General features: G+C 40.0%; 1 protein-coding gene and 1 long non-coding RNA gene across 2 annotated transcripts in view; both read left to right on the top strand.

Annotated features, from left to right (window-relative positions):
• The window catches only part of FAM155A (family with sequence similarity 155 member A), a 1,105,155-nt gene that overhangs the window by 911,155 nt on the left and 183,258 nt on the right, over positions 1 to 10,742 (top strand). The window lies entirely within an intron of this gene.
• Positions 3,258 to 10,742, top strand: part of LOC109303230 — a 22,386-nt gene continuing 14,901 nt past the window's right edge. The window contains exon 1 of the long non-coding RNA XR_002099029.1: positions 3,258 to 3,270. This is a non-coding gene — a long non-coding RNA (uncharacterized LOC109303230). The remainder of the gene's footprint in view (positions 3,271 to 10,742) is intronic.

The following is a 10,742-nucleotide window of genomic DNA, read 5'->3' as shown; positions in this document are numbered from 1 at the left end:
GTTAGGAGGCAGTGAGTGCAGGGCTTTTTTTTTCTTTTTTTTTTAAGTGCCGGGATGCTGGGGCCGGGCAGGGCAGCCATTGACAGGGCTGGGAGAGCAGGCAGGGCATGGGGTCCATCCAATTCAGAGATTCAGCTGATTCAGTGGCAGCCAACTCTCTGAACCAAAATCATCTGAATTAATTTGGGACAGTGATTTGAATCACCAGATCAAATCACTGTCCCCTGAATCGGCTGAATCTGAATCTAAAGCAAATACTAGTCACTTCGCACAGGCCTACTGACCATTCTATCCTTTCCATGAGAACATTGTAAGGCTTTTGTTAGTGCTTCCCCTTACAAATTTTTTTTCCAGGTCCTCAGGTTCTCTACTTTTCTCTGGGCTTTTGTTTTCATCCCCCGGTGAACCTAGTTTAAAGGTAGATCATATCAAACAGCTATCAATTACTTTTTATAGATCATATCAACCTATTTTGATATCTATCTTTTATAACATTATTCAATTTCAAGACAATGGAAATATAGTAGATATAAACTGTCTGGATTTCAGTAGGGCATTCAACAAAGTGCCAATGGAAAATTATTGATTAAGATATAGGTTAGTCTAAGAAATGTAAGGAGCGTATGGAAATAATAAAGATACAACAGCATATTGTACAGAAGGAGGAAATATCAAATTGTAAGAGAGTTCATATTGCAGCTCTTCAAGGATCAATTGTGGTGTGGGTCTCATTTAATGATTTAGTTCATGGCTGTTCATGTGGCCAGCATTTGGTTAAGCACTGCCTTTGCCACTGCTAAATAGCTGGGGAGTGCCTGGGGGTGGGGTCATGGGGTGTGTGTGATCCTAGGGGGATCACCCCCACAACATATGGCCCATGAAGTATGTGCTTCCAGCTTCACCAAAGTTTCACACCTCTGTTTTAATTTATAAGCTTTGTACAACAACTGCTGACAATGTGATTTACTTTGACTTTAGCAAGGCTTTTGATAAGGTCTCCTTTGCAAGCAAGCTAAGGAAGTATGGGTTGGAGGAATGCACTGTAAGATGGATAGAAAACTGGTTGGATTGTTGGCCACAGAGGGTAGTAGTCAATGGCTCAATGTCTAGTTGGAAGTTGGTATCAAGTGGAGTGCCTCAGAAGTCAGTCCTGGGGCCAGTTTTGTTCAATATCTTCATCAATGAACTGAAAGTTGGGATGGAGTGCACCCTTAGCAAGTTTTCAGATGACAGCAAGCTGGGTGGTGTAGTAGATAGGCTGAAGGGTAGAGTTAGGATTCAGAGAGGTTACCCAGAGAGATTGTGCTGTCTGTCCTCAGATGTTTTTAAGGCCTGGCTAGACAAAGTCTTGACTGGAATAATCTGGTGGGGGATAGTCCTGCTTTGAGCAGGGGATTAAACTAAATCAGTGCTTCTCAAACTTTTTCCAACAAGGACTCACTTGCAAAGGTCCATGGCCTGTCCCAATTCACCCTGCCCCCCCAGCCTTGGCAGTGACCCACTGTCCCCTGCCCCCCTGGGCCATGCTGGGGACCCTCACTCCTGAACTGCACTGCTTGGGCCAGAGCATGGTGGCTGCCATGGCTCTGGCTCATGTGGACAGCATTGGAGTGAGTGCACCCTGGCATGGACTGGAAGAAGGAGGAGGGTGGTTCCAGGCAGCCTGGTCATGGCCCATCCCACCCCCTTAGCAGCATCTCCCAGCTGCATTGGCCCTGCTGCAGCCAGTCCAGCCATGAAGTTCTCTTCCTCACCCCTTCTTCCCCTCACCCCTGCTGGAAGAGGCAGGCACCTTCCTACCACCCCTCTACCCTGATGCAGTCTCAGCACTTCGCCACGTTCCTCCAGCATCAATCACCCCAAGCAACCCTTTGCAGGCTGTAATGCTGCCAGCCTGCAAGTGGAGACCCATGCTTTTCTGTGGGTTTTTAGTGATTTGTTTGTGACCCTTTCAAATATTCTTATGACCCACTTTTGGGTCGCAACCCATGAGTTCAGAAATGCTGGACTAAATCACCTCTTCAATTCCCTTCCAACTTTAATTTTCTATGATTCTAAGCAGGATAAATTCAGACTGGAACAGGTAAAAAGAAGACTAGTAAGACTATCAGAAAAACAAAGACTGTATCTTATAAAAGGAGAATAGAAGAGCTTGAAATCCAGATTTTCAAAAGTTACTAAGGATCTAACTCTTAACTCTTATTTAGAGCTCTAATCCTCTAATTTAGACCATCAATCATTGATTTTAATATGAGTTAGAAGGCTAAATGAAGGATCTCAGCATGGAGTCCTTAAGCTGGTGAAACAAAGGTGTCAAGGGGGCTATATTATTGCTCTTGGTAACTACAACAGGCAGATAAACCACTTGGAGGGAAAACAGATAGTCAAGCTAAATGGTAGAATGAGAAGGCTGAGAGGGGACTTGGTAGCATCCTACCACTACATCAGGGGAGTACATCAAGGACTTGGTGAACAACTGTTCACCAGGGCGCCCTTGGGGAAAACCAGGAGTAATGACCACAAATTCCTGGAAGACAGTTTCAGGCTCAACATTAAGAAAAACTTCATAGTTAGGGTGCCCAGACTGTGGAATCAGCTCCCTCCTGGGGTGGTGCTATTGCCTACCCTGGAAATCTTCAAGATGAGACTGGATGGTCACCTTGCTAGGGTCACCTGACCCCAGTTCTCTATCCTGCCTGGTGCAGGGGGCTGGACCCAATGATCTTCTGAGGTCCCTTCCAGCTTTACAATCTATGAACCTATGAATCTATGAATAGTATTGATGCAAGAGCAAATGGTTATGAGTGGTTGGTAAGTAGAGTTATCCTAGAGACTGATATTAGAAGATTTCTAAGTTTCATAAGACTTGCAGTTCTTCAAAGCCTTCAAATAGGTGTAATGAGAGAAAACAATTGAACTAATATTGAGATGGAGATTGATAAATTATAATAAGTAGGGGTATTTATACATGTGCTCTGGGAGGCAGGGCTGGGGGAAGTGGGGCTGCTTTAATTAGAGCAACTCCAGGAGCCACTTTAATTAAAGTGTCTGGAGTGTCACATGTATTAGTGTCCCTGCACTAAAAAATGGTGGTGGGGGCACTTCAACTAAAACTTGTCTAAAACCAGCTTTAGTTAAAGTACCCCCACCTCCATTTTTCAGCATGGGGATGCTGATACACATGATGCTGGAGTCTGCTGGAGTGCGGTAATTTCCACACTCGAGCAGACTTGATTAATCAAGCCTGCTACAATGCTCTGTAATTACAGTGTGTTGGAGCAGCCTTGATGTATGTGTATAGGCACCCTAAGGATTCTGAGCTGCATTTTCCTGAACTGACAGGACTGGATTCAGAGATTTACAGAGTTCTTTCCAGTCATATGTTTAACAGACTTATATAGGGTTCTGAATGACAGTAGATACTACTTGTGAACACAGAGAGAAAGAGTGGTTGTTCTAAATCCACAGTCCCTGGTCATCACTGGCAGGTGGCTGGAAGGAAACCCCACTCTTAAAATGGAACCTCTTAATCCCAAATACAAAGTCTAAATTCTCAAACTTTTTATGAAGAGGGGTGAATTTAATTTAAATTCAGGGAGCATTGTTGGACAAATTACCAAGTGCCTTTCCTCACAACTCCTGAGGAACCTAAAGAAGAGCACTTTGTGCCTGAAAGCTTGTCCAGCAACGTTCCCAATTATACAGTTGAGTGCCTTGCCTCTTGTACATTTCCTGGACCATCCAGGCTATAATGACAGTCCAACCCAATTTATCTGAAAGCAATAGTGATTGCAAGGGTACCTACTTCCTTATTTCTTATTTGGTTTAGGAAGTTATTTTTAGCTAAGAGTGGGAACTTAATCTAAAAAGGGTGCTGAATCAATAAAATATAGTGTGAATCTGGGACAACCTTCAAGCTTTCTTTTGCTCTTTCTTTTTTAAGTTCCTGAATCAGTTGTAGCATAATTTAAATAGTTTGTAAGCTGTAAGTGGGAAAAAAATATGAAAGGAAGAGCACACACATTTTTAGTCCTGAATTTAGCACTCATCAACACTTCAGGTGTATTGTATAATTGTTCTGCTGAAATACATGACTATCAGACTTGGAGTTTAGAGACCTTTAAAACCATGGATCTGACTGTACAGCTCCCTCCAAATAGAGAAAAATCAAACCAGACATATACAAGATCTCATTGTTTGGGTGAGCGCTAAAGGATGAACAGGACTGTGACTTCTGTCTGGGAAGTTTTCAAACTGTTAAGGGAAGATATGCAAGACACAGAAATAACTTCTCCACTACTTCAGATATCATCTCCCGACTTCCTTCAACTCCTACAAGAGCCAGACAGTTGTCATTGCCTCATTCCTGGAGCTACCCATGGAAGCAATCCCATTGTTTTACCCTTGGTTGAGGTAACAGAATGCTCTCCTTATCCAGAACACTGTATCAACTACTAGTCAGGATGAGAGGGATAATTCCTCTTTCTACTTCCCACCTACATTGAGAGGGTGATGTCATATGTCTAACTCAATGACACATCTCTTTTCTTAAACTGAACTTCATTGCCAAGCTATGGGCCAGAGATGGAGAAGTGGATCACATGGTCTTTTACAACACTTGTCCATTACTGAACAGAAATACAGAAACACAGTCCATCACAGTGTTCTTCTGCCTCCTTTATAGGACAGTATCTCTCTCTTCCTTGAGTAAAGCAGGGTTACATATACACATAAAATCAAGATTAACATTACACAACTTCACTTTCCCCCCAAAAAACCTCCCAAACACTTTATAATATAGTGGTCTCTGTGATTCTGTAGAATAGGAGATAGATTCACAGATTCTCCGCACATTAGCAGTTACAACAGTGAATTTTGGCTACCAACTTTTGTGACTTCCTAGCCCCTTTTCCCCAGGATGTATCTTCTCAGATTCATTGTGACAGCATGGAAGTGGCCTGATGAGTGTCTAGGATGCCAGAATACTTCATATAGTTTCCCTTCAACTGCTATGAATTAAAATAGAATCAGTCCTGCTGCATTAAAATAGCACCAGTTTTTCTGCATCACACACCACAGTGGCCACAAAAAAAAGGGGTTGGGGGGGAGCAGGATTATTTCCCATGTATTTAAAGATCCTGATGATTTTTACTCTACTCCTTTCTATGCGGGCCATAGCTTCACTGCAGTCTGTTTCTATGTTGGGTATACACACTGCAACTGAATACACCAACTACTGCTCTTTGCTTCCAGGCATCTTGCCAAAATACACTAGTGCTGTGCTGACGGAGAAGCAGCCAGCAGCATACTTTGATCAAGATATTGTCTTTCCTCTGCACCCTCCCCCTATTTTTAAAAGACAGATCAAAGTGCAATGCTGTCTCTATCCACACATACCACAAAAATGGGAAGTTAAAGCTAATACGTTTTCCTTGACTAATGTGATTATGACAGCATGTTGCAGATAATTTTATTTCAATTTTGGATATAATGTAGCCTGCAATATTTGGGTAAGACAGCATAATTTTAAGACAGAGGACTATACAGCATCCCTAAAAGAGATAGGTCTGTCTCACAAAAACCTAATATCACTTTTATTATAGTGTAAATCATACATCACAGTATTCAGTAACATCTAGCATGGTTAATAATGAAACTGAAATTGTGAAGCTCATTATTTACTTTAACTGAACACCAAATTATGTTAAGTTCCTTACATTATTTTGCTTGCGACCTTCATATTGGTCCTTATCATTTGACATTGGAAGCATGGTACTTTGATCAGTATAGACAAAGCCTTAGCTTTTAATTAGTACAGCCACTGAGTTCATATTTGAATCATATGTTATGACCCAGGTGGTACAGAGAAAAATGTTTTAATCAAGAAAATAAGGAAGAAAATCAATGTAACTTTTTTAGACAAAATGCAAGCATGCTGCTTAATGCATATTCACTCAAAAGGTTAATGTTTTAAGACAATTACTAGACATATTTTCATAATTTTCCCCTTCAGTGAAAATAGTTATGAGACTTAAAAGAATCATTGCTTGAAAATCACATTCTCTTCATATGTGCTCCAAATTCTGCACAGGCAGCTGCAATGCAGTTCAACTGCACTGCCACTGATCTTAATCTTGATTTAAAGAGCCCTTTCTTTCTGGATCTAAAAGGCAGTTTAAGTATTAGTGCTTGCTTACTCTAGAGCATTTCCTCTAGTCTATTATTAGAGGCTGAAGCGTTCTGCTTAGAAGCCATTAAACATAATTCTACACCGTTGATTGGGATTTATAAGTTGTTTTGCTTTGTTTTAAAGAAAAACAGCTGGGAACAGCAAAATACAGAAGCTGATTCTGAGGGGACAGGGATCTTCCAGGGTCTAAAAAGGTCATTCCTGAAGTCAGTGCATGGAATAGGCTGACTCTACACCCCGTGTCTGTCCCTCCTATCCCCTTCCAACTCTACCCAGTAGGAAAGAGGCACTGATTAGCAGGAATCCTGGTTTTCTCTGATAAAAATAAAATCCCAATTTTGGGGTTAAAAAAGTAACCCCAAATCCACATTTATCTGTGATCAAAATGAGATGCCACTATATATCTATATATATATCTATAGATATCTATAGATACAGATATCTATAGATATATATATAAAACCAGGATCACTGCTGATTAGCCTTATCTGCATATATATATTTTGGATATGGCTATATATATGTAGAATATATATATATGCAGATAGGGCTAATATATATATATATTCTCTGATAAAAATAAAATCCCAATTTTGGAGTTAAAAAAAGTAACCCCAAATCCACATTTTCTATGATCAAAATGAAATGCCACTGCATTTATATACTTTTCACTTTTTAAAAAAGTATATACTATATCCTATACTATACTATATTATATACTTTTTTAAAATCCACATTTTTCTGTGATTAAAATGAAATGGTGTGTGTGTGTGTGTGTGTGTGTGTGTGTGTGTGTGTGTAATGGTGTTTATTGTAATCATGGAAAAATGGATTTTTGGTTACTTTTTTTAACCCAAAAATTGGGGATTTTTTTTTAATCGGAGAAAACCAGGATCCCTGGTCAGGAAGCACCTGGACACAAAGCTAACACAAAGCCATAGTTCTGCTCAGTGATTCTACTGAGAACTTTTTTTTGTTTGTTTTATGGCCTATGCTGTGAATGAACCTGAATGTGGGGAATCCTGAAAGAGATTTTCTTCCTTTAAGACCCTTAAATGAGATGGCTGGTGGGGATGGGGGGGGGTGCAAAACAGTGACATTCATTTGAACATTCACGATTGAATTGTCCCTTTGCAATTTCGAGGGGTTAAAAGACCTCCTGAGAGCAGCATCCCCACTGTTTGGATCTCTGGGATCCAAGTCCTCCTACAACATTCATCTTCTTCCTGTCCTTGTGCTGGTATCTTGTAGAAGCAGTAGATGTTTCATGAATTCCATGGGAGGCTATACAGAATCCAATATTCAGATCAATATTCTGTCCATTGTTTCATTTCTTTTTCTTCATGTCCATTTGTGCTCAAACATGTTTTAAAAGCCTCTTTAAAGATGATGACCAAACTCCTAAGGGTTGTTATGTGTGGAGAAAAGGATGTAATGATGCATGCAGCACTAAATGACAACCTAAAATAGCATCAGCAGGCTATGCCAAGTATTTGATATACAGCATGTAAAGACAGATAAGCCTTTTGAAGTGGAAAATAAATACAAGGTAAAATTTTCAAAAGTGTCCAAGAGTCAGGGTATTAAGATACAAAAAGACACAACTAGGCTGTTAGTACTTAAGCAGTTTCTTGACTGTAGTGGGGATTCAGCACTTTTGAAAATTCCTATAGGTATCTACATTAAAAATCTGGCCCTTGGGAATTTACTTAAGTTTTTAAATACCTAAGTCTGTTAGGCTTAAACAGTAGGGCAAAGTGGGAAAAAGTCACTTTGACACTCCATCATCATATATATAGATTAGATAATTGTTGTACTACTCAGTGTTGTGGTCCTTCCTCCTTAGTGAGTAATAACTGATGTTTCAGAAGAAAATGAGAAGTCACTTGTTATTTAGCAGATGGAAGTAAACACTTATCCATTGCTCTCACAAAAAACAGCTTATTTCCTGAACCAAACAAAGTCTTTTGGGGGTTACATGTTGTAGTGATGGGTTGGTGCTTTGTAGGGAAGAAAGTGCTTGTCATACCTTGGGCAAGTGCATACATATACATACACTATAAACATAATCTTAAATTATCATTACTCAGCCTTCTAGTAAGAGGCGTGGAAAAAAAACATGCTCCCCCCTCCTAATATCAAAAAAGGAAATCTATGTGTATTCATATATATAATGTATTTCAATAATCAAATATGCTCTGTGGTCCTTTTATCAGCAATAATCTATTGTTTCTCCCCCAACCCCACCCCCAAAGTAACATATACATTGCTTCAACACTTAAGCCCTAGAAAATAAGCCCTTGAGAAAAGACAGCATCAGACTAGAATGGGTCTGCATCAGCTGGAAGGATTGGAGACAACTCTGACAGCTCTAATGTATGCTGCTGTCACCTCAACTAAGGTCAAATCCTTCCCAAAGGATTATTGAATCCTCTTCCAATAACAGAAAAGAGAGTAGTTGTATTGCCTTTTAGCACCTAGGGCATTTTTCCAAAAATGATGTGCCCCACTCCTATCAATATTTTGTCCCACCTCATACTTACCCTCTAGAGTTTGCACAGGAGTCTGAGAGGGTGGAGATCAGTTTGACGGTGCACAGCAACATGGAGGCCTCTTGTGTAGTCTCTGTTGTCTTGGCAATGGAAGCAAAAAGTATCTGCTTCCTTTTTGGAGCCTTACAAATCCTTATTTTGGGTGGGATTAGTTGTTTATGTGGACATTTTTCAAGTGCAGCTTCCCTCATCAATACTGTGCATTCATTAATGGATTTTTGCAGTGTACTAAGGTCTTTGAAACTATAGCTGATTTGCAGATTTCTCTCTTTTATTTAAGGTGATTTAACTAAAAAAGAGCCAGATACTTTGTATTGAAGAGGTAGTGAATCCATGATTTGGCATTCAACACTTCGTCATCAATCTCAGGAGATTCAGGGGTTTAAACTAAGGCTGTCAAACTAGTAGTTAACTTGCAGGCTAGAGGCTCCTATTCAGACACAACTTTTCCCATCTCTCTTCCTGTTGCCATGGCTTTGATCTACAGGCTCCCATTCCCTCCTCTAGCTTCTACTTCTGGGCCCATCTCAGGGACAGCCCACAGGGCAGGGGGATTTGGGGGTCCTGTGTTGTTTGTGGGTCTAAGGGAGGGATAGTTCCTGTGCTTGGAGGGCCCCAGGAGACGGTGTGTGGTCTCCAGTTGCTCAGAAGACAGGCAGCCCTGGCATAGATTATAACATCTGGTTGAACAAGAAAATAGCTTAAGACATCTAGCATTGAAGTAAAGACTTCAAACAATGGAGAATCTACCATGTGTCTTGGTAAGTTGTTCCAATACACTATGCCAATTTATATTATTTTTCTATTATCTATTTGAATGTTGTGGAAGTGGTAATAGTAGTTTAGTAGGCTGTGAACTGTTTACATTTTAAGCTTTGTTCTATGATTTATTGCTTATTGTTAATATTTAATTTTGAAAAGGACCCCAGAGCTTAGGATTTTTTTGATGTACAGATACTTATTGGTGTTATTGTTGCTTCATCTAAGAAATGCAAATGAAAAGTCCCTCTTTGCTCTGGATAATTTAAGGGTTACAGATAATACATTGTAGTGAAGATCTGGAGATTAAAGTGATATAGACAAAAAACATAAATGTGAACCAAACAAATGGGGGAAAAAATTTGAAGATGAGAAGAATTAAAAACAGGGAGAAAACAAGGTCAACAAGAAGTATAAAGTCAAAATGGAGACAGAAATGTTTGCAGAAGCAGAAAGGAAGAAGTCAAGTTAAGTTTAAAGAAAAATATAGAAATAAGAACATAAAATAGCTGTTAAAAGAAGAATATAGGAGGATACCAGTGAACAAGAAAGGTCATAAACGAAAAAAGCAAATGTCGAAGAGCAAGAAAAAAGACTCAGGATGACATTCTAAATGAAGACCTGTTGCTGCTAAAACAGATGCATCTGGAACTGCTTTCCCTTAGTAATGCCCCTGTATTATGTTATGTTATGTAGTTTATTTTGATTACAGCTATACTCAAGAGGCAAGCCAGGTGCTGATTTCAGGAAGCCAAGAGATAGGGTAGAGGGAATTCTTTGGTGAGAAAAGAATTATTATAGGAGTTGAGAAGGCAGGGTACTGCAAATCATTTCAGTGAATTCTTGTTCAATTTTTTGTACAGATTAGCTTCAACTGTCTGTGTTCATCTTCTGTGTTTATTGGAAGAAATATTCAGAAAAGCAGCACATAATAAATCAATAACAGAAAATATTAATAGCTATTACATTTTGCAGTGGTAGGTGTAAGTAGCTGTTCTAGAAATCAGAGTATAAGTATTTTGTTCCTCAGTTGATAACTTGTCTCACCTGGGCCTAGGGTGAGTGAGGATTTACTTAGGGAGCTTCTGGAGGGGCTGGATGTTTTTAAGTCAGGCGGCCCGGATGATCTTCACCCTAGAGTCCTAAAGGAACTGGCTGGAGTCATTGCAAGTCCCCTGGCACAGCTTTATGAACACTCGTGGTGCTCTGGAGAGGTGCTGGAGGACTGGAAGAGGGCCAAC

This window comes from Gavialis gangeticus, unplaced genomic scaffold (genome assembly GCF_001723915.1).
Source record: "Gavialis gangeticus isolate Ggan-Ray unplaced genomic scaffold, GavGan_comp1, whole genome shotgun sequence".
In the NCBI taxonomy this organism is placed as follows: domain Eukaryota; kingdom Metazoa; phylum Chordata; order Crocodylia; family Gavialidae; genus Gavialis; species Gavialis gangeticus.
This window is presented reverse-complemented; position numbering and strand designations above follow the sequence as displayed.